At 46.4% G+C, this 27155-nt stretch overlaps 2 long non-coding RNA genes across 2 annotated transcripts in view; one reads left to right on the forward strand and one right to left on the reverse strand.

Annotated features, from left to right (window-relative positions):
• LOC117603460 (uncharacterized) overlaps nucleotides 1-27155 on the forward strand; it is a 167744-nt gene that overhangs the window by 125990 nt on the left and 14599 nt on the right. The gene's annotated exons all lie outside the window — the stretch shown is intronic.
• Nucleotides 597-26585, reverse strand: LOC117603461 (uncharacterized). The gene is made up of 3 exons (XR_004581230.2): nucleotides 26044-26585; nucleotides 21944-22203; nucleotides 597-1115 (listed from the first exon to the last, which is right to left on the reverse strand). It is a non-coding gene; the product is annotated as an uncharacterized LOC117603461 (long non-coding RNA).

Genomic DNA, 27155 nt, shown 5'->3' on the forward strand with positions numbered 1-27155 from the left:
CGATTATCTTCGCAGGACCGGCACTCGGTCGCGCGAACGACGAGGAACGGGGAACCGAACCCGGGGTCCCCGTGAACGTCATCCGTGGAATGCATAATCAAGATTCCGCGGGGCAAAGCACACACTTGTTCCCTGGCTGCCTGTTTTGTCTCGTGCCCCGATGATTTTAAATTACGCCGGTATCGCTGGACGATCAGTGCCACAGCCACGGAGGTACCTGCTGGACCGGGCTAAGAACCCTGGCTACGGCTCTTTCCAGTCAGGGATACCACGATCCGCGATACCAGCGACGTGTTTAGACCCTTAGGAGCCCCCCATCTGACGCCTCTCGTTTGTCGCCCCGACGACTTTGATCGACCGATTCGGAATTTTCGAGCTCGACATCTCGAGGAGAGGATTTTTCAACACTTTGCTAGGTAATTGTTTCGTTTGAAATAATAAGAGATTTTTAGCTGGGAATTAATTTTTATTTATTTGATGAATATTTACAGTAAAAAGTACATTTTTTACTATTTCAAATTTTGATGTCTCCATTGATGATAGACAGTAGAGAATAGAAATTAAAATAATGTATCATAGTCTACATATATATCTTACTAAATAATTCTTAAATAATTAAAATATAGATTAAGTACATCCTTTCATATAAAGAAAAATTCACAATATATTTATATAATTTTTGAGTTATTGTTAAAGGGGTAAGAGAAAAGGTGTTCATCATCAGAGCTATTGCCAGTAGGATTGGTACGCTCCTGAAGAAGGATGCCAGGTACTCCTGGTCGGCGTGGTGGGAGGCGGGGGAGTCGCGAGTAAGAGAGGCGAGCGAGTTAGGTATGTTGTTTAAATAAGAGCAACGCGAGTCGCCCAAGGGCGAAAGTTGTTGCAGCTCGGCCGGCTGGTGCACACCGCGTGGCACGATCGTACGGTCTGAACCGCAGCAAATATAAATGCGACTGCTATCGGAGACAAGTGGAACGGAATTTTCGGCGTCGAAGGACGTCCCGTTGAAGGGAACATCGTAACCGAGAGCCGCGCGAGTAAACGTCGACCTCGTGTCTCGAATCCTTCAATGTCGTCTCGAAGAGAACTCGTCCGCTCGTACCAGACGATCGAACCTGTGTAACACACGAAAGGATAATTAGAAAATTTCCTCTCAATCGTGATCGCTGACGAGAAAGAAATTTCACGCCAGTTTGAATGACACAAGCTTAATTAACGATCGAAATTGATTCCTTCTCATCGTAGAAACACGATCGCCTTCTCTTAATCGTCTGAAACGCAACGATTTTCTGCTCTAAATCGCGCTTAACCTTCGATCGATGTCAGAGTTTGAATATAATTTGAAATTCCAACGCGATCGTTTCGGTATCAAACTGGTTTCTCGTTTAGCTTTCAGAAAATATCGAAGTCACGCCTGGAACACGTTCCACTTTGAACGACGAACCTCTAAAATCTCCTCTAACAAGAAATAAATCGTGCTGTACGAGCACGTGAGTTATGGTACGATGAAACTAAAGAGCACAGAGAGTGGGTCGTGTCTTCTTCGTTGAGACAAATCATCGAACAAGGTCTTCATATCGTGGCGCCGTAAGATGTATGGGGTACACGCCACTTTAGATGGCTCGTAGCGTGGTGCTTGTTACAGGTACATTAGGAACTTGTCAAGCACCAAAAACAGGCGAATAAATTCGCCAATAAAAATTCCAATTTAGATACCTCGTTTCTTGTAACGAACTAAACTAATCGATCAATCTTTACTACCGCCCAGAGCTTGTTATACTTAATTCTCTACTCTATCATCGGTATACCCTATTTCAAAGTAGATAATCCTACACACGTGAAATTCTAATCTTCATCGATTTAATATTTCAAACACTTTGCATACGTTACATCAATGCTAGACGATTAAAAATATTCTAATTATATGCCAATCACTTAAAAGATTTCATTTTTCGTTATACTTGACGAGAGTCGTAAGGCATCCTGGTTTCCTTGCTTCGACCAGGATGATAAAACATTATGACCGTTTTATAGGTGAGCACGACGGTACGGTAAATCATCGAGGCGTACTAACGCGAGGCGCAGGATGATTTTAACGATCGTGTCACAGAATCGCGTCTTCAGGGCAGTTATGCTTTCGCGCATGGAAATCGGACGGTTATTACTGAATATTCCATATTAGAGTCGCGAGTTCTCACGCTGTATCGCGATACTTAGAGGAGGCATGGCAAGTAATTGCAGCCGGATTGTAGCGCATCAGGCAGCCAGGAACGGGGCAATTCTGGGCATAACTATGTCCGAGAGCCGCGTAATAGAGTGGGTAAGCCTCGCTTTATCGGGAATACCGTACGTGCTTGGATTATTATACGTCACGGTCGACGACGAGGCTCGAATTACCTCGTACACCGTGGATAATTAGCGTGCACGCTCGATCAGCCTCTGTCGTTCGAAAATACTAATGACTTTATCAATAAACCTACCAGCCTCGTGTCGTTGCGTATCATAGGAGCTTCTTCGTCTAATTGCCTCGATGCAAATGAAAGTCCTGGCTGGATTTAATAACAACAATGGTATCCAACTTTATTCTACGCGAATAATCATTTTATTTAAATTATGTATTTAAATAGAACACCCTGTAGATGAAATAATATCAGTATCCTCGATCAATAATTATTTAATAGCTGTCAAACAGATATTTATTTCAAGTTAAACTTGAAAAGGTGAATAGAGTGAATCTAGGCCAGACATTCCAAATAGAATTATGTATTATATTTTCTAATTTTTTAGGAAAAGAGTCAATTATTATACAGAAGTCAATAACTGTTACTCTAATCTAATAACACGATATTAATTATAAAAAAATGAAAAGTAATTCTTGATGTTGATCGTTTTAGAACGAATGAAAATTCATGATCCCTCCTTCCCGCAATAATAATATCGTTAACGCGAAACAGGAAATGGAAACGAGTCATTGAAGTCACTAATGTGGCCTGCAGCCTTTCCCAGGGCTCTCGATCTTCTTTATTGATGCACGTATCGTTAAGCAAGATTAGAAGATCGCTGCGAACGTTAACGCAGGACCTGCTTCTGAGCGTACACGTTTTAAACGTGCGTTATACTGGTTCGACTTGCTATCAACAATATCGCCTAACCGCATTCCCAATCGCTTTATCGCCCGATCCCCGGGGCTGATAAAGCGACGCTGCGCGAGAGAGTCATCGCGTCGTTGTTAGTTAACGTTGGATAACTTACTTACTTCTGCCTCCAATTAGCCGCCACGAGGAACGGCCAATTTTTTCATGACGTATCGGTTCATTTCCCGCGCGAATGCGCACGATTACGCGCGCCAAAGAGCTCGGGGTATCTCCGGTTGCAAGTTCTCACGTGTTTATGAGCAACGATTACAACGAGAACAGCTTCCCGGGTCACCGAGGCACCGTATTGTGGGAGGTAATTGGTCGGACGTTAAAATTAGAGAGATAAAGTCGCTCAACTAATGGAACGGTCCGATTCTGGTCTGGTGCACTCGTTCCTTGTACAGATTTGTTAAGACCCCATTGCGAAATTAACATTTTTTTTTTTTCTCCGGTAATAATCTCCAGAAATGAGATTCATTTTGCTCCGGCACTTTGTTTCCACTTGATACGAGTCCTTCTTTACCGAGGTACATCTATCTTCATTAACCCAGGAAAACGAGGGATTACAATTAGAACTAGGTCTGCGGTTACAGATGTGTAGAAGTGATCTTAGGCTTTCACTATCTGGATTGCTAGCATTTAAGACTTCCTCTTGGCAAAAACTCCCAAGGTATTGCATCGAATTTCATCAGAAAGCTAATGATACACCAATATTGAACAACCTGAGAAACTTCTTTCGCCTTCTGTACTATCAATCATTCCTGAACGTTGAAACCACCCAAATTGTGACCCATCGAAATTGGAGGTGGAGGGGAACAGTTCCATTTCTCTTGACCCATTAGAGAGGTATAAATCGAAGGACAGTGTTTATATTTATGCTCCGGATAGAGAATCCGAGGTGTGAGAGCAACGCGAAACAAGCTCGAGGAGAAAGAGGCGACTTGTTCGCTTCTTTCTTGTTCTTCTTCTGTCCAACGATTCCTTCCCTTTTTCCTCGCCTCCTGTGCCTCCCTTCTCGCGGTTATGATCGGACCGCAGACCGCGACCATTGTTCGAAAGGCAAACTGGGGTCGGTTCGTCTCGTTATATGAGTGCAATGCTGCCATAGTCGAGAGATAAACAGCGCTATGGGGGCTCCGCCACTATATGGGGAGAGGAGCGAAGATATCCATATAGCGGGCCGTGAGAGGTGCATCTAATGGGGCGACAATCGCATATCGTTAGGGATACAGTCCGTGGCAAAATCTTCGCCATTGCTACGTCGGAGGTCCGATAGCGAGGAAACAGCGTGAGCCGTTGATTTTCATCTGTTCAACCCTTCTCGTTGACCCGTTGCAATTTCTTTTAATCCTTGAACAGAGGAGCCTGGATCGGTCGTGACCCAAACTTACAAAACGTATACAAGAATAATATCTCCGGTATTCGAAGGAGATGAAGATTCTTAGGAATTCAGCTACCTACAAAACTTTTTTTTAACAATTACAGCATAATAATAACACCTGAAAGCATCGATTTCGAAAATTACAGCAACCGACCTCGCAGTCCGTCCAGCGGGTAATTAATCTGTTCCCCGTTCAAGTATACATTCGTTGCAACACGTGCATTCCGCAAAAGTGGCGGTTGCATAATGAGGCCGGCTCGCGCGTCGGTTGAATTTGCAAACGGTGCGTCTCTCGGGCAGCCTCGCGATCGTATTAAAACGTCGGACACGTGGAACCGTGCCGATCGTGGCTCTTTCGTACTTCTCATTAAATCACATCTGCATCGTCCACGGAGTTTACATAAGTCAGCCAAAGTGGCCCCGCTAACGATCCGGAAGAAGGACCGCATCAGCGAAATTGCAGTTAATGGCACGGTTCAACGCCCACCGCCAGCTTTTTGCCCTGGCGAAGGTGAAAAACACCGAAGAAATATGAGACTTTATTCCCCTCTACCCTGGTATACGCTTACAATTTAATGAACCTCTCCGAGAAATAAAAGGCAGCCTTACTTTAATAATAGGGAATGCTAATGTTATTAAATCCACTTTACTTGTACAAGACGAATTTACAAGATAATTGCATTAGGTTTACAAGTTTAAAGAAATTCGGACATCAACCCTCCGACGACGGACCATGAAGAGCGTCCCGATTTTAATTTAATTTTGTATAACATAACGCGTTTCTTATCTCTCGAATGACGGACCATGGAGAAAGCCCTGATTTAATTTTCTAAATTATAAACTCTCGGTTGTCTCAGACGCCGCTGTTCAAGGGTTAAAGGGTGAAGCTAGAATTCATACTTCAATTCGGATCGTTTATGAAAAAGAAGATGGAAAGAAGAATGGTGGAGAAGGAAAGGAAAGGAAACGGAACGAAAGGAGTTAGCGAAGGGAACTCCGTCGAAATCACGGTGATCGTTAATCACGCCGCTTATCGATGCACACGTGTCGGCACAATAAGCGGCTATCGAGAACCTTTTCTCGATCTACCGATGCTCGCCAAGGTGGGAACAATGGCGTTGTCCAATTATTAAGAGAAACGAGGCCCCCATCAGGCTGCAAAAACGCCGGCGGAGGTCGATCAAGTTTTGATAAACCGTGTAATTTCGCGGTGGATCGCGAACAAAGACGTGCACTTATCGTTACCAACAAGGAAACTTGCGCCTCCCGCGATCCTCTACCTGTTATCCCGCGAACATTTCTTTTTTCCTAGCCACGCGTACAATGCCACGCCAGCCTACCTGCTTCGTATGAACCCGGCGATATATCGGTAATCGACAGCCTTGAAACAACCATTCGATCGTTTGAACTTTATCCTTCTAATAAATACTCGTATCGATCATTAACCTTCGCAACGCTATTTGCATAGAAATGCGTATGGGTTCAAATTATTATCTTTCCCCACGGTTTTTCCCACCGTCCTCGTGAACTTGCATTCGTAATCTGGTTTCCATGTTATAATAAGCACAATGTTTCGTCGCGATGGGTAGAACCAGTTTCTAACGTATCCTGCTCGTAGAACTGGTCAACCTGTTAATAACCACGATTATGACGCTACAATTAATCTGTAATGCGTTTGCCAGAGATTAGCAGCATCCAGTTTGCCATCCTCTCGGTATCCATCGGATACGAAGGTACGGAATTGATTTTTAATCCTATCGAAATGATAATCCCTTCCATTTGTTACGAACGCTTCCGCGAAAGAAGATAGCGTACCCGATGCAACAATAGGATAGCGGAGAATTAATTTTTCATCCCATGGAAAGCATAACCCTTCCAGTTTCGCTTCCATACCAAGGTGAAGAACAAAACGAACGTTTCCACGAAGGCGAACAACGTGCACGGTGCAACGACAGCAGCCATCCCCGCGTGTAAAGTAGGTACACATCGGTGGGTTGGAATAACGGGCCCGTTTTGGCGGTGGAGTGCCAAAAGCAGGCAGCAACGAGCAACTAATGACCCTCGTAATCGTGAATCGTCGGGGCGAACGCCTGTTGTACACCTTTGCCCGGACACTTTCTATTATCACATCGACAAATCCAGAGTAGAGAGTTAAGGCTGGTAGGGGATGTAGCCTCGTGTAAACGTAACGCTAGATAAGTTACGAGCCCGTGCACGCTTTCGTGCTGCCCGCGTTGAGAATAAGCGAGCGAGCGAGCGAGTGCACGGACTAAAGAGCGGCGGCGGGAACCATGTACGGAATATCTGTATGGCCAGGCGGTTACCTTCTTCCTCGTTCGGTGAGAGGCCACGTGGGAAAAAATGTCACATTATTCTCCTATATGGTGATGCAGCACGCCGCTCACTTAGAAATTTATCCTCTTAGAACCTGGCCCCGGGGGCTGACTCGTCCAGGACCGAACGGCCGAGCAACAGGGTATATACCTGCTGCTTATACGGTCTTGTGGGAGTTACGGAACCTTGGCTACCGGTACACTGGACGGATCGAGAATCGCTAGATCGTTTCCCTGCTCGAGCAACGATATATTTGTTCGACTAGAGCGTTAGACACTTCCTGTCGCCGACCAGGTTTCTACGTTTTCTATTAGATCCAGTTGGACATTATTTCTAATCATCCTCTGACACAAATTTCGATTAAATAAGAAATCAATTATTAGTATCTTCTAATTGAAATTTGTCAAACCGACGCCATATTCCGAGTTCATTAACTTTCACTAGGAAGTTAAGTGAAAGTAGTATTTATGGAATTACCTGTAGGATGATCTAATAAATTCGCATGTAGTGGGAAGAAGAGGGGGACGTTTCCTTGACATTTGTCGGCGGATTAGCCGCTGCAAAAGCATTTTTGTTTCTTTCCTTTTTTTAACGGCATGGGGGATTTGCGAACCGTTGATGTAAATCAACTATGTATGTATTAATTTTTTTGCCGGGTAATCCTTCAGGCGCCGCCGCTTCTTCGAGCTGGTTCCGCGTTTCTTTTTCGTACGATGAAAACCAGTAGCTGAAAATCAACTTTTTTGGGATTATGATATGAGATTTATCATCCATAATTGTTATGACTAGAAGTTTTTTATTTCGTTGAAGGTTAATATAAAATTGAGGAAACATTCCGAGCATCCTGCCGTGCAGACAATTTTATCAGTAGGTTAAGAATTTGTTTTTTAATCATTATTTTATATCTTTAAAATTCTGAACTTCCAGAATTCTAGAAATTCAAGATGAAATTATAAATTCCCAAAATTTTCATGGGACCCACTCCCAAAAAATCCTAATAACAATCAATGAATCGGTGATATAAATAATTGTGATAAAGAACAAAAGCCAGCTTGTGCCACATAGAATTTTCTTGTCCAAAGCAAAAATTTCTGCGAAACGAGTTGCTTGCACCGTCAGATCGAATCAATCGTCGTTTCTCTACTAGGAAGTGAAACACAATCGTGCGAACGTGAAAGCCAATGCGAACATAGTTTCGACTGTTTCTTGCCACGATTGGGGAGTGACAGATCGGATCAAACTCGTCCCATATCGTGTACGTCTTCCGAGATCGACACTTTCGAACGCACCCACGCGATAGAATCGTGTCCGCGCGCGTCTATTCTCTTCCCCGTTCTTATTCAATGATCTTCGACCAACTCGACCCACAAAGTGTCACGAGAAACCACGAGATCGTATCCCACCGTCCATCGACACAGATAATAAGAATTTAGAAGCGACAATACTCTCTCCTAGTCATGGCTGCTCCGTAAAAAGCAAATAATTTTCGTTCGAGCGATGACACCCGGCGGACAAGTAATTAAAAGTCCACCCGGCAAAGGTGTCAGTCCGATACAAATTCGATTGCGTCATTCTTGTTGGAGAGCAACGCAATATCGTATCGGCCGAATCGATCGATCGATCGATCGATCTGACCCTCGTTCCTCCGTCTACCACCCTCGATTGCGTCACCTAAGAGAGGACGAAGAAATCATCGGCACCTTCTATCTCGACTCTCCCCGATAGACAATCTGTTGGCACGATCGACCAGCTCGACAATTATCTCTCGTTCATCCGTCTGTCGACGGGATCTCGACAGAGGGTACTGACCAACTCACGATATTTATTCCTCGGGAGGGAGGTTAACCTCCCGTTGCATCCGAAGAGAAGTCGAAGATCGCATCAAGCGTTCGGTTTCGTAATTTTTTCGTAAGAAATTTGATTTCTCAACAAATTTTCAACAACAAAATTATTTCTTTATTTTAACTATTATCAACAATGATTACGGTATAGAATTGTTAGAAGGCGATGCAATAAATCGACAGGAACGGTGGCCATTTTCCAAATACCCCATGGTGGTCTTCGAAGGATCTCGCGTATGTAGGCGCAGTGGTCGGTTGGCCAGCGTCGTTTTGCATAATACGACGCGACGCTTGGCCCTTTACACCGAGCGTGTCACAGAGCCGCCAGCTCGACGACGTCTCGGGACGCGCGTCGAATCGAAATATTCCGCGGTAACGTCGCTGGAATTGCTAGATTCGCTCGTTAGCGTGGACGGTTAATGCTGGATAAATACCGGAATTATCTTGGACGACGTGCGCTGCGTGCTCCGCATTCGGATCCCTGAGAGAATAATATTTCTTTCGAGGGAACAGTAGAGTGGACAGTGGCGAGGGCTTTAAGGTCGTGCAATTATACTCAGCCTCTAGAGCGCCTCGGTATCTTCAGCATTCCTGAAAAGCGATCCTCCAGTTCGAAGAATCTTATCATAAATACCTATCGACCAGTTTCGCGACGAATGCCAAAGGTACGACACGTGTATCGCAAAATGGTAGATGAGAGGAATAGTCGGTGAACGCGTTCTATGGAGCCACGTGTAGAAAGTTCGACTATTACCACCCAGGACGTCCTCGCGTGGTAAGCCTCGTAGATTCCTCTGGCACGTTTGAAGTCTTATTTATTGTGGCCCGCGAACGGTCTGTATCGGTCGGGTCCCGGGTTTTTTTCCCCTCTTATTCCTGGCCGATTATCGCCGCGAGTTATTACGTCGGTTCTTTCAACGGCGGTGAAAGGTCGCGCTCATGCTCGATAAGGGTCACTCGCGATGGCGAGCGTACGGCGTGCCGCGCTAAGCGGAGATACGACCGCAATATTTCAGATAACGCGCAGCCTCTCGGATGCTCTGTTCCCTCCTCAAGATCACGGGCCACTCGTATACATACCAGGGCCTCTGTAAAGTCACGGACTTGACACGGGCTTAACTCGTTCGACGTGCGGCCCGACGATGATTGCTCGACCGTACGTATTGTATTATTGCCAGTTCTATTTGTATCAAGCTACGAGCCAGATGGAATGCGGCAGTGAATCGGGACCTCGTCTACCGACTCCATTCGAACGGGGTAGTTTGTTTCAACCCTCACGTTGCGAACGATATTCCACGCAGAAATGAGAAATCATAGCTAATATTTTAAATAAATTATTTAGCATGATAATGAAATCCGTCTTCGATTTTTCTCTCGTCCAAAATATTCGATCAACCATCTGTGAACTTGTATCGTTTGCTCGTCGATTCGTGGCTTCTAGCCGGACGATTTCAAGCCGTTTCGAATAAACATTTCTCCGCTATTATCGTTAATATGTTCGAGGGATCGCAGACGTTCTGGACGATGCGAAATAGAAAAGGAAGTCGAGAAAACGACGCCCTCGAGAAATGGATAGGTTCGAATCGCGGTAGGAGGCTCAGGTTTGCACGACGTGTGCGTGATACTAGTTAGAGAAATCATAACGTACTTACCGAGCCAATACGAGCGCCATTAAAGTAAACCGAGCGAGGAATCGATTCCGGCCAGCCGCGTTTATCGACTCGATCGGCAGATACCTCTCGTGGAAGACGCGAAACGGATACATAGTGTTCTTTCTTCCTTTTCTCTTCATGATCCTGTTGAAACTCTCCTAGCCAGTTCTGATTTCAATTCTACATCCCGACACTGCCTTCTACCTTTTGCATAAAGATTCACTGTCCGATCAAATTCTCTCAGACATCATTGACCTTCGAATAGAAGTTGCTTCCAACGATCGTCTTAACTCCTTCGAATTTTTTTCTTTTCTTTATGGAAGATTCGAACGAAGCCAGAGGCGCGATGACGGATAGCTGTCGTTTATAAGGCCCCCTATGGTCACCGGGCCCATTACAATTCATTGCCACGTGATAGATGTCCATCGTTCTGCTCTCGATGGTTGATTGAGTCTAACCTGCGCCTCGAACCAATGTGGAAAGAAAGGTTTGACTTTGATCATATTTAACACGCCTATGGTGCCATTCACGTGTCCGGCAAGGTTCAATGAAACGCGCCAAACGATTTACGATCCGTTTGTGCAAACTGTCGCACTTGCGCAACCTGTTACCTGTCAGAAATTTCTATCAAGTACTCTCGAAAGCTGACAATTATTTTCATAATCCAAGGAAAGTTGAATATATGAATTCTTAGAACAGTCGTTCGAGAACCAACTCAGATATCCTCTATCTGGTTTCATGAAATGATGAAGAGCCATCATTCTAAATGCAGGAAGGCTACCATAAAGAAAGTCTCGAGGAACGTGCAGCTACGTTATCGCCTACGAACCACGTCGAAACGTAGAAACGCATGCTGTGGAAATACCGGGAGCCATTAGAGCTCGTTTCGTATGGATCACCTGTAAAGCAAGGAGCAACGCTTAGAAGATTCATTTCGACGGACACCTCGAGTCTGACTGATGCTGCTCGCTTATCGAACCGACGTCCCAAACAGATTGAAATATGTCCCACGTTCACGTTGCTGGGTTATTGAACCCCATCGGGTTCGCGGCCCGGCCGCCTTCTCTTGCCACTCGAATTCCTAATGTTCGGTTATGATAGCCGGAGAAGTTACGGGGCCGCTCTCAGCGGGACGTCACGATGGGTGGAGAACAGTCGGCAGCAAGCATCATCGGGAATTAGTGCTGTTCCGAGAAGCTTGTCGAACTCGTAGGACGTGTCGGTAACTCGGTGGATTCCTGTCCCAACCCCTACGACGATCGCGGCTTCTCCTGAACGATGACGTTATTCGTGGTTCGTTTTATGACCGAAGAACAAGACGCTTGGTTAATGTCCTCGTGTTTCTTGCTTCGAAGCATTTCGTTCTGAACTAGTCGAGTCTAAATGATTTTTAAACGAAATACCTGAGCAAAGACTACAGATGGGATCCAAGTTCATAATTATTTATCTTAACATTCAATAACTAATTGACTAAATTTTAGCCAAAACACAGTTTCTTCTCAATATGAGAAGTTTGACCTGAGTATTTTATCTAAAATTTTTTTACAAATTTGTAAACTTGCAGATTATTTTTTTTTCTTTTAACGTAGAGCAATCTTGCATAAGACCTCCCACCGTCTCCTGGTTGAAGGCGGCGGGGGAGTGTCAGATTCCTACTGACTAAAACCCCACGACGAGCGACACTGGCGCTAAAGAAGGGCTCTTGGACCTTATGTGTATTACTCCGTAGCCCTCTACGCCTGGCACATTGGGGTGTACCATTCGGCACGGGGTCGCATTCGTTGGGCACCGAATGCAAATACAAGTGTGGCGAAACCACAGGGGTCCTTACACTCCTGGGGACAAGTCTGCTGAACGTACAAATGGATGGTCGCCGAAAAACCGGCGGGTCACTCTTGGCACAAAGTCACTAAAAGACCGACTTACCTGTGATAATGCCCGCTGAAAAATCGCGTTATTATTCACCGTGTGCGCGTCCAGAGCCGGCGGCTATCAGGCAGCTTGAAATCAATGGAGCTGGACACAATGCGTGATTACTTGCCAACCATTATCTCGCTTCTATTAAAATCAAATATATCTCTAGCTACCTTTGTGCCGTTTAGAAAGGATAATCATTTTCGTGCTTAAAGTTGAAACGGGTACATATATTCACTGCTGATGAAAAATCATAGGACACGTATTAAAGTTTCATAAAACCCTAAGAGAATAATGAAGTCTATTCACCATTCCGGAAAACAGATCCAAAGATCGACGTCCTTTTCCGTAACACGTAACGCCGCTATCGACCAGTTGTACTCCTGTTACCCTGGTACTCGACCATGATTTTTCCCTCGGTTAGTCGGCGACGAAGATGCCGAGTGCTGTCGTGACCGGTGCCACGCGTGGTATCTGATGTCTACATGTGTACGACCGCTTGCACGAGACTCACGCGATTCCAGTCCTCCTTTATACGTCCAGCTTTGCAACCTTAACCACCTGTGCATCGAACCGTTCTCCTCCGCGTCGCGTCGCGTCGTCTTCTTTCGTTGTTCCACTCCTCCCCTTGGCCCCTTCTTCAGGGTAAACGGTTCTCTTCGCGAACGTAGGAAGACCAGGTTCGGGTTGGCTGGTCGCCAAAGCGGGAAGAAAGATCTATCTATCGTTGAATGGAAGGGATCACGAGGAATCGCATGTCCTAAACCATTTATCAGCATGTCGAACGAGCTGCGCCCTTCGCTGCTCGTTCTCTTCGCCCCGATAAGGTCTTGCGACGACATAATGAAGAAGCTGACCGCTTCTGGAAAACCAGTCGACGTTTCAATTTCGAAATATCGATCGGTCAGGAGATATCCTTGGTATTAGAAAATCTCGTACTTTTCATTTTTCTTTAACGATCGATATTCTACGATCACGCCGAGACAGTGCGTGAGGATAAAATGAATCGTGACAGGTTGCGATGCCGATGCACCTTTTTAACCGCGTGACGATAACGCGGTGGCATGCGAGCGGCGCGGGAAGCTTGCGCAACCCTTTCTAGCCTTCTTGCGCCTCCGCTTCGCTGGAAGATATATTTTTCCGGTTGTCGGGTTCGCGGCTCCTGGAATCGATTCCCCGTCAACGGTTTCTACGCCTCGGGTCCGCCTTCGTTTCCCTTTTCTTCCACCGGTTCTCTCTTAAATTTGCGCTTCCCTACCGTTGGGCCTCTCCGACTCGCGCCAACCAGGCACATAAAAGGTACGATGGTATTCTCTCCTTTCACCGTAAAACACGGCACCTACCAATGGCTAGGTGTACCTAGCGCGAAGCCATTTACACCACTTAGCCACGGTGTTACGTTAAATCTCGTCCCAGCGAAAAAGGTCAATCGTCTGGTTGCTACTAGCCGACAATAGTGGCCTGTTGAGGCGCGATTTTGGCCTTTGATCGCACACCTGCTTGTTTCGAGCGCGAGCCCTTTATCTTGAATTGTTCCTTTCTTGAACTTAACGAGCCACGATTAATGTGGCGCAATAAAGTGTTCCCATCGCTGCGTCCGCTTCGTTTCTGCTTTTATCAAGCGGATCTTTCTAGGATCGCATTAAACTTGCAGATGTTACATTATTGACCGAACACGGTAGACTTCCACGATGGAAAAGTGGCCGCGCGTATAAATGAACCTTGCAATTTCACTAAAATTGTCTTGACATTTCTACGTAATGTGAAAGTTGAATAATTCGAAATGAGGAATCAGGTGAATCGTGTTGGGTGGTAGACGAAATCTCGAGGAATCGAGTCTACGATGTACCTGAAATCTCCGACCACACCCGTGGTGATCGCGGCGGCAGTGGAATGCCAGGTAACTTGCAATTTCACGTATCGACGATTGGAACCAGGTGCATAATGAGTAACAACTCCTCCGTCGACCTTTCCACGAGGGAACCGTCACGCATCGCGCCAATCAGCGGCCCGTGAAACAACGCCGAGCACGGACCTGGACATCCCGGTCGCTCTCGCGAATGGTACTCTGGGAAATGCAACGATTATATTCGATGCAAATGAGCGGCCAGTGTTCAGGGTTACGTCAGCGCACGGTGCATTGCGTAGAAGGTGCTAACACGGTGAAGGTAGATCTCGAAAGAGGATCTTCGATTCTGAAATCATCGTAGTTAGATCCTCGAGCGGATCGATAAGTAGCGATGGAAATTAGGACACGCAGGTTTACCGTAAATTTCAAGAGAAACTGGAGCTGCTGCAGCATAGCCGGTCGGTCTACTTGCGTCGCGTGTCATCTTCGTTTGATATTCGTACCGATTATCCAGTCGACCAGAAGAACGCGCGGACATAGACGTAAACGTGTCACGGGATTTTTATCTGCCGCATCCCTGATCACGTTGCGGTACTAGGATGTTCGCGTTAACGGACTTCAGGTTTTCTATTCGAGAATGCAATCCGTTGCATCGGCCTGCATGTGTCGTTCGACGATTGCATAATTTTCAAATATCACAAGTTCCTTGTATCGTACATCGACTAGACAATATGGAGGCTGGACGCCCCGGCTCTCGCGTTGATCTACATAGAGAACGATCAATCTCGGTTGCAGGACGCGATCTTCGGTAACTGAAAACCGACCGTTTCTCAAGCAGACATTTCCTGCGTGTACTCCACCCACGTGGTGCACGGCCGTCGCACGGATTACATAACGTAGATGGAGCGATCGAAAGGGGCGTGCTGAGGAGGAGAGTCCGAGGTAAAGGTGCACGCGGCATCAATATTCGCGGAGAGTTCGCTGGCCGATTAGGACGCAAATCATTCAGGTGCCCCGCTGGTTAGGTAAGCCAAGACTCCGTCGAGGAGATGTGGGATGGGCCGCAGTCACGTGTGGCGACGTAGCTTCGCGTTAGGCGAGCGTAGACCACGAGGAGGCAGAACGGTGCTGACGTGGGGACAATCCACCGGAGAGAAACAGCTCACCGGCTGGCTCGAACAGTGATTTAGCTTGCGAGCGGAACAGAGAGAACCACCACGAAAAATCGTGCCGGTGCTGCGAGGCCAGACCTCAGACGTCGCAACGCATTTGCGTTGTCCTAGTAAACTCTTCGCTCTAGGGAGCCACTTGACTGGATCTTCAAGTATTCCCTGGGATACTCGAAGACGATCGGTTCTCTAACAAAATTTAACGCTTACCTGCAAATTTTTTTTTTAGAAAATAGATTGATAATAACAAATTTAGATGCTTTTAGCGCTGAATGCGCCAAGTCGGCACGATTCACCTAACCATCTACCTTCGTCATCACCCACACCGGTCTGACGGTTGAAAATTAGCATTACCGTGTTTCTTTCAAAGAAACCACTCGTAACTCTTGCTGGACTCCTCCACGCTGTCCAAGGAATCACGCGCGTCCATTTAGTGAAAGGCCTAAAATCGACAGGCCGTTCCGTAGCTCCGTGAACAGGCCGATGGTACCAGCATCGATAAATCCTCTCGCGTCGAATCTCTCACCTTCCATCCGCCGACTTCTCTATGCCGTTAATCGTCGTTGGTCAAATCGAAGTCACCGTAAAGAAGGAGAGAGAGAGAGAGACGAAGGAGACGAAGAAGAGAAGAAGAAGCCAGGGGCCTCTTTCCGGCCCATGAATCACGCCCACGCGACGCGCGCCCGCTCGATAATTAATGCTCATTTAATTCGGCGTTCATCATCCGTGCTGGAAATATTTACAAAAGTCCGGACAACGGCTGGCTCGCGGTCCGTGCAGAACGAAACCGGAGGACCTTACCGGCCAAGGGAATACCTGTCCATGGTCAAGGAAGAGGAATGGCCGCCATACGATTCGCCATTCATCCTGATTGTCACCGAACCTGGCGCGTTGCCTTTATTCACCTCCTTGCTCTTCCCTCGAATCAACGATCGCCCGATGATCTATGCGCCTTCGTAATGGTGCTTCATCGACAACGATCTCGGTAATACCTGGTAGCACGGTCCGCGCGAACAAGGACCGGTCCATCGAAGGTAGCCGGAGAAATCGGCTGCATTCCGCTTATCAGAGATACCCTCGACCGCGATTATTCATGTCTTCGCGGGAATTTTGAAATATGGTAGCTTTCATTCGGAGCATAGGTCGGTATTCGTTAAGGACGAACGATCCTCGAGGCGTCGATCGATCGGTATTCACTTTCGATTTGGGTCACGAACGATTGGCTCTTTGGAAAAACAGTAGATACCAGAATTTTTAAAAAAATCGCAAGGGTCTTTCTTCTAATTTTAAAGACTTTTCTAAATCCTTAGAAGGGAGGTTAAAACGATTCACATGTAGGTCGATAATAAATTCCACAAAACGCTCGGTGCATTCCGGCACGCGAGATCGAGGGAGAGAGCTCTGCCTCACGGCCCTGAAAATTCCACGGGACGATAACGAACGAGGCCTTTTCCCGGTAGAACGACGGAACTCGTCGCGTTCCAGCGTCGTGGACGATGAACCTGCCGCCGCGGCGCGGAGATGACAAGTGAAGCACACGCATTTACGATTCCAAGTGCGTCGCGTTCCAGCGGGGAATGCGTCTTTTAAGCCGTTTGCCTCTTCGTGATCTCGCTTTCTCTCTCTCTTCCTTGCATCGCACGGACAGAGGATAGAAACTGGTTCCCCGAGGGATCAGGACGCCAATGAACGCTTTACCGCCGTTCGATAACAATGGCTCACTGTGCGTGAAACTGGCCGGTCAAAGTGAAGCCACTGTTTCATCCCGGGACCCGTTTCTCCCTCGAGTGAACATTAAACGTCCGGTTATTGGTGAACGACGTCCGCCAACGGAGTCTCCGAGATACCATTAATCATTACCCGAGTCGACCTCCCGTGGCAGTTTTTATCGGCCATTGGTAGAGCATCGTTTTTCCATGGGAATGGCTTCGGTTGTTCGAATTTAAATTTATGATAAATCCGGTTGAATTCCTAGGACGAACGCGTACGCGTGACAGGAACGGAGGAATTAGCATAAGGTTGAACCGCGACAGGCGTTTATTCTCTTTCAATTCGTCCGGCAGGGAGCGGAAGCGCCAAGGAAACGGGGATAGAAAGAGAGCAAAGGTGGAGGAGAGAATGCATTTATGCAGGCTGTTCGGTATGCGATGCGTTCCCGTACAGATTCCAGATACGGATCCTTTTGTCAACGTTCGGCTCTCGTTATCGGTGCCGATGAATTTCGATCTTTCCACCGGGGTAAACGTCTTTCACGCACCGCGCTATCATCGACGAACCGCGGTCATTGAGCCTCATCCTCCCCTCGGGGTTTGCCCACGAATTAACATACTTTACGATGCGTCATGCGTTCGAAATATTTATGAAAATCGATTAAGAACGAAGATAGCGTGCAAGCGCCGTCGTGGAAACGAAAATTTATCCAAACGCGAGACGAGCGACTTCGAACGGGTACAATGAGATTCCGTGTTAACCCTCTCTAAATTACGCTTAGCATCCGGAGGAAGAAAGTTCCGCGAGGAGAATGAATGTTGGAAAGTGTATCGAAGATAACGAAACATCTGTTGGTACAGGTTCTATACGCGTCGATCTTTCTTAGAAAGTGACGGCCGATCGTGTGGCTACGAACCGGTGATGGTTTTACCGAGAGCGGCGCCGTACTGAAATCAATGGATCAGGACCACCAGCCGCGAGAGAAGCGCGAGTTTTGCCGAGTATCGACCTATCGACCTCCTCGCCTTGACGTCCTGTCTCTCGATTATACTTTGCTTCGACTCTCGTCGAGCTACACATCTGGGTTTCGTCGGCCACGTAACCGGCCGAGCCACGATTTTAGCGTCTTTAACGATGTACTCGGATCATCGACCGATCCTCGTTCATTTGTCAATGAATCGGCAATCGTGATTAATTACCGAACCCTTTGAAATTCAATATTATCATCGTCGAGACGAACTTTCGTTAGATATTTTTCGTGGGAATCGAGCGTTCTGCACTTGTTTGACTAATGAAGTCTCCCCCTTCGATAATCTGCCGGTGCATTAGAGGGTGGGAACGTGTCACGAGGGAACGGAAGTCGCGGGTGCAGCCGTTTCCGCAGTGACAGATGCAATCTCGCACTTGGTCCGTGCCTCGGCTCCTCTACCTACTATGTCTCCGGGATATTTAAAAGGGTACCACTGTCAACAGTAAGGAATTACTGTTGATCGAATGCACGGAAATGAGGACAAAAAAGGCGATGGATGATGTCGCGGGACGGGGTTGGAGAGATTAAGGGGCGGTAAAAAAGGGAAGAGAAAACAGACGTAATAGAGTAAGCGGTGAATGGAGGCTGTAAAACGATTGGGCTTCGACAATATTTGACCGAGTCTGTGAATGGGACTCCAGAAGTGGCTGGTCCCAACGTAAAATAATATTTAAGACAAACATCGCGGGGAAAATTCGGGAAGTCTATCTCATTTTGACTTCTGGGTCCATTTTTTATATTATCTCTATGTGGGAAATCTTTGGATCAATGGTTTTTATTTTTTCCAAAATCTACAATATTTTTAACTAAGACTTATAAAATTATGATCTGAAACTTAAATACTGAGAACCGAAATCCAATGTTAAGTATGTATCTTGAAAATTATGATAATTTATATTTACAACACGATCCTACTTAACGAGTAAAACGATAACCAATGGAAGTCCCCGACTTATCGATACTCTGGTGTGTTTATAACGGGCCACCTTGAAGAAGAGTGTTTGCGGAAGGGGGTCGCTTTTTTGTGGGGTGTCGTTTCCAAGTGGTCGACATAGGCTGCACTTGGGTGCAGCGAGCGAGAGCGGTTCCCACAGCTCGTTCGTGTGAAAACGTTCGGGAAAGTGGACGCGACAAGTGCATCAGCAGCCGTCTCTGCAGGATGCATCGGAAGTGCATCGTCCAGGGAAAAGCAACGATCCTCGTTGCTCCCGTGTCCGTAGCGATCAGATGAGTTTGCCAAGGTGTACGAGCTTCGTGATTACGCAAACTAGCTCGTTCTCATCCGCTTGTTGCGCTGTTTTATCTGAATCGTTTCGATGCACTTGGACGCGGTGCATCGTGAATATTGCACCGAGACACGGCTATCATACTTAGTCCTGTCGAAGCAATAAATTCGATATAAATAGAGGTGCAACGTCTGGTTGGATTCTGTAAGGTTCTAAATGATACTACGTGTAAATTATGGACATTCCGCTTTACACCTGGACGACACTTTTAGATTATTTGGCATTACATTATCGATATCGGTTATTGGGAGATATTTACAGGCGTTTACGGGACCTGGTGTATCATGAATAATTCAACCCCGATTAATTGTAATTCAAAAGGGATACGGTTCACGTGAAATCGTGCTCGTCCACGGGATACTGTTACCCTTATTATCGCGACATTAGGCACCGCTTGCCCTGTTCTTCGCGCATCGGATCATCCGCTCACGATGCTGATTACTTTATTCGTCGCGTCTTAATAAGCTTGAAACTCGTCCGATCTCTCCAACGGGTGTCGTTGTAACAAGCATCGCCGCAGTTTCGTCGATTTCATGCCTCGTCGATTCTGGTCATTCCGCTAATCGAGATTCGATCTCCCCTCGTAACGAATGGTCAGAAATAGATTATCCCCTCGTAAGAAATAGATTATCTTTGATACCATTTTCCTTCTTACAAAATTTATTTCGACAAGCTTTTCATGCAAACGATGGAGTAACCTGTTGTCCAGCGACCCGAAGAGGTCACGAACGATTTGAAATCCCCGAGGCAACCACTTTGAACCCTTTCGTTTCTCCCTGTTTGTCAGCGTGGCCCGGGAACGAACGATCGGCGTGGCTAAAACGCAAAGCCGAACATAAAACCGCAGATAAGAGCCACCGTGTGTAACGCGTGAAGGAGAAGGAAGGAGTTCGCGAAAGGATTGAAGGAAGACGGAAAAGCGAGCGTGGACAGAGGGTAAGAAAGAGAGGCGGCCGTGCCGAGGCTGAATTACGAGCGGCCGACGGGCATTAACATTTTTGCTGGACGCGCAACAAATTAAAGCAATCTGGTTCGCTCGTGTCCCTCGTCTCTTACGCTCTCGGCTGCCTGACTGCCGTTTGTTCTTTCTCTTTGCTCTCCCGTTTTATTTTTTTTATTTCTCTTTCCGCGTCCTTCTTCTTTTGCATACGATTTAACCGTGCCCGCTGTTCCACCCTCGTCCTGCTCTTGATACACGACGACGAGTAGCCGCGTTACGTGCTTCTGCTTACCAGCCAGCTTCTTCGAGAATTTTTACCTTGTACTAGCTATTTCTTCGAACGTGTTCCATAGTAGAAGGTGGACGAACGGCGGGGAAATTCAAGGTAATTCGCGGGAAAATATTGTAAACTTGTCGCAAATTGCTCGGAGAATAATCAGGTATCGAGAGGAAACGAAGAGAAAAATGTAACACAGTACGCGTCGAAAGGCGAATTACGCGGATAAATTATATATCGGCAGCAGGATGAATAGCCGGTTTACCAAACTGCATTTACATACTGGGGCTACGTACGTACCGGCCACTGTAACAGGAGCGAAGGATCTCCCCTGAGGAAAAAGTGGAGGCGAGGCAAAGTAGAGCGAACCGAGGTAAAACGAACGAGAAACTCGAGGGGATGGGGATGTGGTATATCGGTCTGTCGCCTCTGTAAATCCTTGCTGCCCGGTAACGCCGCCACCGTCGTGCTGCATCCTTATCATCGTCAGGGCCGCAGGACTAGCTAGAGGATTCCAGGAAAGCGACTTTACTTTCGCATTTCTACTTAATACTAACATAAAGTTTCAAATGCAATTTCTATGTCAATTTTCAGAATATCCCCCTCGAATGATTAATTAAAGGAAAATATTGTCCTTTGGATTAGAATAATTTTCAGATTCTCGCACACCTCTAATTAGAATGCTTTTGCTTTTGATATTTTATTAATCTGAGTCAACGATGATTGCGGTAGATTCGAATGAATTCAAAGGTGTTATTTAAGAAAGGGAACACTGGAGGAGCGAGAGTAAGGATGCATCCCTGGTTGGCGGGAGCACAGTACCGGACCACTGCGGTCGTCTCCGTGTATCGTTTGATCTCGTTAATAGGACCGCATTGTCCTGAATCTACATACTCCTCTACGTACCCTTTCTCCGGTGTGCACTTCGTCGTGCTCGCAGAAAAAAAACGAAACGAAGACCCCGAGGAAACGAAGGGAGAAGAAAAGGAGAAGAAGAATGGGGTATGTGCACGCGTGTACGTTCGTCGGAAATATTTCGATAATTTATTTGTATATAAAATTATTTCTTCGATTCTATGAAAATTGAAATCTATTTCAATGTTTCAATCAACTTATGAGATATCTTCGTGAGTCTTTGAATTATTTTCAAATAATTCACGGTCGACATAGATTTCATTCGGAGACAAGGTTACGAAGACTGTTAAATTATAGACAGAAGGAAAAGAAATTGCATTTCCTAACCATACTCGAAACCAGTTTAACTCGCTCGTTTCGCCTCGGTTCGAAAGACAACGTGTCGGTTGAGAGAGAAAATAAAATACTTTCAATTACCAGTTACTGTAACGCGAGGGTATCGTTTAAAGATCGAACAGCCTCCCAGAAGAAAATCCTTATAAGAAAATCCATGCGTGCTGCTCCTTACCATACGCGCCTTTCTCAGTCTTCCTCTTCTTTCATTCTCCTCTTTCTTTATCCCCGCATGCAACCTCGAGGTCTGTTACAACTCACGGACTGCACTCATCATCCTATTGTTCTCTAATGAATCCGTAGATGCTGACGGAAGCGCCCCTGCCCACAAGATGCATGGGACAGGTTGCGTCTCGGAGCCTCATCCTCCTCGTTTCTTTCCACCGTCGTTTCCCTCAAACCTCCCCACTGCCGTGCCCGGCCGCGATTCCCGGCCTGTAAACGAGGAAAAAAAAAAAAACTTATTTAGGCATAACGAGTCGGGACTCTAACTCTCCGGGCCTTTGTGAAATCACTCAGCCGCACTACATCACCGCGCCAGGAATTGTGGCTAAGAGAAACGACTGCCCACCTTGCTTTCGTTAGAACGAAGAATGGTGTATGACGATGATGAAGCACGATATCGCGTCCCGTCATCTGTGCTTGTCAACGTGGAGAATGTTTTTCGAATGCTAGGAAGACGCTCGGTTCACCCGGGGTTAAATACTACTTTCAGAACGACGAGAATTTTCTTCGAGAGAAGAAAAATTGCTGTGAGGAATTTCATTTGCAAAATGTTCACTCGGATCTTTTTAGAAATTTCCATTTTTTCGACTTATTTGCTACTTTGTATTGAAATTCATTAGGGGTGCGTGAGTGCCCCAAAATTCGGGTCGGGAATTTTTATTGGGTTCTGCCAGGACTCCGAAAGTTTGTCCAGCAATTAAAATTTTTGGGTACCTGAAAATCTTCCTCGAATCTTTTCTCGACATTTCTCTTTCTGTTCGATCGCGTCCGGATATCGGGTAACCGTGTCCACGTGTCACGATTCAGTTTCCCATACTTTTCTCAGCCAGCTAGAATCCATTATTTACACGTATCAATACGAATTTACCTGCACGGGAATGTTCGATCTTGATCGGAGGAGCGGAGGCTGAATGATGGTGGCAGCGAGCGACAATACCGTATATCTGTCGCGGTCGTTTTATGGAAATCCGTTCGGCGGTCTCGTCTCGATACAATGATCGGTGCTTTCGATACGATCGACCGTAGCACCTGTGCCCTACGTGTCGTTGCCGCCGTCGTTGGCCTCGTATGCGAGCGCAGACGAAGGATCCGCGGGTCACTGGCCGGACTGCTCCTTTAAATATGGAAGAATCGAGGGAGATCACGATAAGGAGGGTCAGAAGCGGGTTACGAACCAGAATTTCGTTGTCATGTAAATGACCGTCTCTACGCGGTCTCTCCGGTTCTCTAACTAACCCGAGAGCCCGGTGAATTCAATCTCGTACACGATTGGAGAAACATCGTGAACGCCCGCGTCCTACGGGAATGCGCCTGTGATATCTTCTCAATGGTGTATCAAATAATGATGTCCCTCTCTCTAACGAAGGTATTGTTCGTTTTCAACGGAACACGAACTTTCTTTTTCCTTTCATTGTCGCTGGCCTCGTTCAAATATATCCACCATGAAAATTATATGAAACATAGAAGATCGTGTATTTCAGAAAATCAACATCCTAACCGAGCAATTTCACTGTTATGTCAGTTTTACGATCGAACTGGGACCTGGTTCATGAATCGAAAGTCTCAATACACGTTCGTACAACGCCCGAACGATCAAATATATTTCACGGTCGCCCTCCTTGCGAGAAAGCACGGAAACAATGAACGCGTAGAAAGAGTACGAACGAATAGTTTCCCGTAAGATAAACAACCATGGACGGTGAAACGATCACGGACCACCATCGTGTCCCCATAAAGACGCTGTGCCAGCCGTGGCGGCAGGAAATCGAACGTCGATTTCCCTTTTAATCCGAGGGTCCGAACGCGTGATAGCTCGCACGCGTCGCCTTCTCGTTCGACGTCGGCGTGTCCCTATAAAACGCACGTTTTGTGCCCGGTTTTCTGACCGTAAAGGACCGTTTTGGTGGTCCGAGGCGTGGCTCTTGATCCGCCTAGGTGGCCCGGCAGTAACTTACGCCTGGCCATCACCAGACCTATCCGAATAACGCCGCGCTATCTTAAATATCCAGCAATTTATTGCGTTTACACGGATTATCTCGCCGCGGGTTTACGGCTGGTAGTTACTTAATCACTTTAGGCACCGTCGGTCCCACACAAACGTATCCGCCTAACTGTACGTGTTTCTCGAAAGGGTGAAACGTAAGAGAAATTTCGTACGATCTTAACCGGGGAACAGCGAAACGAAAATGTTAAGCATTCTATTCTGACACATTAATTATTTAGCGAAATATAGCTGTTATAATTCTATCGAATGATTCCAAGTTCCCAGGAATGTTCCTCCTTTCTATTACCTTGTGATCTCTTTACTTTACTGTTTTTGCAACGATCTTAAATCTACCTGTAATTTCACAGCGATGTTAGAAAGTTAAGGGATTGGTGAACAGTAACAAAAAGCAGGTTAATTAGGTACCAGGTGGAAATATCGTTAAGCTTTTTCAGCGTTACTCGCTGGTATGATTACACCTTTGAATCTGGTACCCCAGTTTGGGTAATACAAATGTTAAATCGTGATCGATTCTATCGAGAGTATTGCTCCAACGTCAATGATCGCTAATATTTAAAGAAAAAAATAATGAAGGTAAAAATTTTTCTCTGCTAAGGATCCGCAACTAATTTCCTCGGAGGAGGACAGAATTCGTTCGCTGAAATTGACAATTTCACGTCAGCTCCACGATGTCTGGCCGCGGTCTCCGACGCCCACGCGGAGCGGAGAGGAGTTTACAGGTGCGGCTGGCAACCTGTATCTTCGAGCGCGCGTGTCGCACGCACACGCATTCTGAAGCGTGCGACGCGTGATATACGCGGCCCTCGTCCGTCTCGTTACGAGAAGTCGGCTGGGTCGTTTTGGTCGCGTCATCGCGACGAATTCTTTCCTCCCTCTTTTCCTGCACCGCGATAAAAACATTCTTGGAAAAAGATGAATTTCTTTCGGGGAATTCGTTGAACAAAACGTGCTGTCACGAACGAATTTTCATGGGTTTTTGAGAATCCGCTTTCACTTAGTATGCTGTTGCACCACTGAATTAAGTTGCTATACGAGATTCTTTTTACCCGAATGGAATAAGAATTCTAGTGGGTGCTTTAAATATTAATAAATTTATTTAAATGAACGCGGTACCTGCTGTCTCAGTCAACGGGTTAAGGACACGCGCGTACTTATCGGAAGAACGAGCCGCGGAAAGCACGCTTTCGCAAGCGTTCAGCTCGATCCGACGATGATTCAGCCGCGTTTCTCTGGTCTCGCAACGCGTGCACATTCTCCGGCGCAGAAATGCGTCGATCTCGATCCTCTCCAGAAACGTTTCTTCGATTCCGACCGAGCCGTAAATTACTTGAAATAACGATGTCAGTTCGATAATGAACGTAAAGTGCATCGAATCTGGATAAAGAGAATCCTTAAAGAGAATATCCGCCACGTTATGGTACATTACACAATTGCTCGAGCCTGTATGAAACTTATAATTCGAGAAACATTTATACGGATCTGTAATTGACCAGAAGATCATCGCGATGATTAAGACAAAGCAGTCGAAAGTTCTACGATCGCTTCATTACAGGAATATTTTCCACTGATGGTTTGTAACGCGTTGAAAGAGATAATGGAAACCATAAGTAAAAATTTCAGCTTTTTACATAAAAAAAAAACATGTAAGTCGCGTTGAAAATTATGCGACTTCGAGTCAGGTACTCGGTAAAATTGGCAAACGCCAATTTTATTGGCAATTTGTCCAACCGATCGAATTTATCGCGTCAACCTTCTCTCTACCTCTTCTCCCCGCGTTACTGTATTTCTCAATTAACACCATCCAGCCTCCATTTAGCGCAATCTTGTCCGCGAAGTGTTTTCGTGACTCCCCAATGTCCGTCGTATTTCAGCGTCGACGATCCGGTTTTTTATGAAAAGTGGTCTTGCACAATTAAAAATATGAACTGATGCGAAATCATAATAGAAATTCATGGAGATTTCGGGGAGAATTCATTTTGGGGTGTAATTACTTAAAATTACTCGACTTCCAATCCACTCCTTTAATTAAAATTTGAATTAGTCACCTCTGAAACAGGAATTTATTCCCACGTATGTCAATGCTCTTGTTCCACGTGTTCCATTCGATCAGCAATCGTTAAGAACGTTCTGAGAATCCAGTCGCGCCTCCCAGAACCGATATCCTCGTCCAAACAACCACTCGATCTTTCCCTAAACACTCGTTCTTCACACTTCTTCGGCCAATCGCCAGCGCTTACACACACGAGAAAAGTTTACTTGAACGCGCACGTAACGCGTCCGAAGTTTATTCACCCGTATTCCCGGCAAAAACTATCGCGCACCGTAACGTCGCGCTAAATGATCGCGCCGCGTGTTCATTATCAATTACTCGTGCACCGTGGAGTCGCCGGCGAGACATTAGACCCGGTGTCCACGATTTCACGACACGTGGGAACGTGTACAGTCGGACGTGTACCGGTCTTAAAATCGGACACAATGCGCGTCAATGGATCGACGAGTGGTGGAGAGTAGAGGAGAGACGAGACGCATCGCTCGGGGACTTGCACACAATGCCACTCGAGCGGTAATTTGTCCGAGATGGGTCATTACGAACTTAAAAGTCCCTCACCTTTCCCCCGACGGGTCCTCGTGGTTCGCGGGACACAGGAACACGGCATCCCGCGAGAAAGCGAGACCCGCTGACCTCATCGTGAACCGCGGCCGTCAAAACAGTCGTACGCCTCGGACCCCGACCCTCTTCGCATCTGGTAATTTCGGCACGGGGCAAAAAAGCAAAAAGAAGCGGATGTAAAACGCGTCGGAGAGAAGAGTGGCACGGTAGATGGGTATACGCTCCCACCCGCAAGACACCTTACCATTTTAACTCCCGAATATGACAAACTGAAAGGAAATGGAACGAGATACAATTCTTTTTTTTTTCTTTTCAACTTGACCGGAATCGAGGCGTCGGGTTGCGAGAATTACGACGCCGGGTGTCTCCGATAATCCTGGTTTATATGCCTCCGTCGCATCGGGCCAACCAGGATTCCTCTCACTACCTTTACGTCTGTTCCCTGAACGCGAAGCAGATTCAAGCCGGTAGGCTCGTCGGCCTCGGAAGCCGAGGTACGTGCTGGTGCACAGAGAAGACTCGTCAGACCCCGCCATGGAACGAGTT

Source organism: Osmia lignaria, chromosome 4 (assembly GCF_051020975.1).
Source record: "Osmia lignaria lignaria isolate PbOS001 chromosome 4, iyOsmLign1, whole genome shotgun sequence".
NCBI classification, from domain to species: Eukaryota; Metazoa; Arthropoda; class Insecta; order Hymenoptera; family Megachilidae; genus Osmia; species Osmia lignaria.